Below are 1412 nucleotides of genomic sequence, written 5' to 3' on the forward strand. Positions count from 1 at the left end.
CATTTTGAGAGCGAGGAGAGAAGAAGAAGGAGGAGGCGGCGGCAGGGGGAGGGGAGAATGGGAGGGAGGGGACCGGCGCAGCCACCTCGTCAGGCCGCCCGGCCCGCAGCAGCTCGAGCGCGGTGGAGAAGACAGAGGGGAGAGCGCAGACCCTCGCCGCCTTACCGGAGCGCTGCACCGCCGCCTCCGCAGGGCCTCTTCCGTCCTTCACTCCCATCCACCGGCGGGGGAGGGGGAGAGGGAGAGGGAAGGGAGGAAGGAGGGAGGGAGGAGAGGAGAGGAGCTGCGGCGCATGCGCAGGCCTGGGCCGGGCCCTGAACCGCGCTGCCTTCCGCTTAGCGGGCGCGCTGGCTCTGCGGCTTGGCAGTGGCGAGTGGCGGGCGGCTAGTTTGCTCCCCTTCTCGTGCTGTGCTTGTCTCTGGAACCTTGATCTCCCTTTTCCTAGACCCTCGTCTTCCTGTCCAGGCACCTCAGGAACTCCGGCTCTGTTCACCTCCCTGCCCTCAAACGGAGCTCTCCCCGCTTCTCCCGGCCAACAGCGGGGACCCGTTGCTACCCTTGGATTCCGGGCCCCGATAGGCTTCAGAATAAAGTGGAGCCCCGGCCAAGCTGTGGCCCCTTCTACCTCTGGCCTTCGGATTTATTTCGCAGTTTTGTGGGGGCAAAGAGGAGGGAAGTAGGTTGGGTTGGCTTGGAGAGAAGAGCTGTCGATGGCTAAAGGCTGATGGGATGCCTAATTGTCTCCTTTTTTAAATAGATTTTTAATTGCGAGGATTCGCTTTTAGCAGTGATTCAGCTATTCCTTTCCTTAGTCACACACACATTTGAGATACTTAAAGTCTCGAAACTGACACCTAAAGAAAGACCTGGAACTTTATCCTCACAAAGTGTGCGCGCGCGCGCGTGTGTGTGTGTGCGCGCGCGCGCGGGCGCGCGCTCCCTGGCTAAATTATGAGTTGATCTAGTGATGACAAAGAAGTCTTCGGGATTGTAGTTTATTTATTCCACACCGAGATATTTGATTTAAAACAGGCCAGATTTGACGTTCTGAATCTTTCAATACGGAATGGTCTCTTAATAAGAGGTATCTAGTATGATTATCTAATTATTAATTTATATTGTCCAAGGAAACTCTTTTCCTGAAACATGTTTAAGGTTACGTTTATTGATTTTATTACTTCCCTTTATGTGGGTAAATATATACACTGCTTTTGAGAAGCAGCTGCGTTAATGAAAGAGGGAACTTGGGTGCATGAATCTTGGATCAGCCACTTGGCAGAAGCGTGACCTTGACTACTCTCTGGCCTGGGTTTCTCTATAAAACAGACCTAATAAATAGCTAATTCATAAGGCTTTTGTGAGAAATAGAGAGGTGATGCTGCATGTGTAAGAAGATATTGCCGTGGTGAGGA

At 53.0% G+C, this 1412-nt stretch overlaps 1 protein-coding gene across 1 annotated transcript in view; it reads right to left on the minus strand.

The window, feature by feature from the left end:
* PAFAH1B1 (platelet activating factor acetylhydrolase 1b regulatory subunit 1) overlaps positions 1–272 on the minus strand; it is an 83814-nt gene extending 83542 nt beyond the window's left edge. Inside the window, exon 1 of the mRNA XM_077749924.1 lies at positions 166–272. The gene's annotated coding sequence lies outside the window, so the exon portion shown is untranslated. The remainder of the gene's footprint in view (positions 1–165) is intronic.
* Between the last annotated feature and the right edge of the window lie 1140 nt (positions 273–1412).

Source organism: Crocuta crocuta, unplaced genomic scaffold, assembly GCF_008692635.1.
Source record: "Crocuta crocuta isolate KB4526 unplaced genomic scaffold, BGI_CrCroc_1.0 scaffold149, whole genome shotgun sequence".
Taxonomy (NCBI): domain Eukaryota; kingdom Metazoa; phylum Chordata; class Mammalia; order Carnivora; family Hyaenidae; genus Crocuta; species Crocuta crocuta.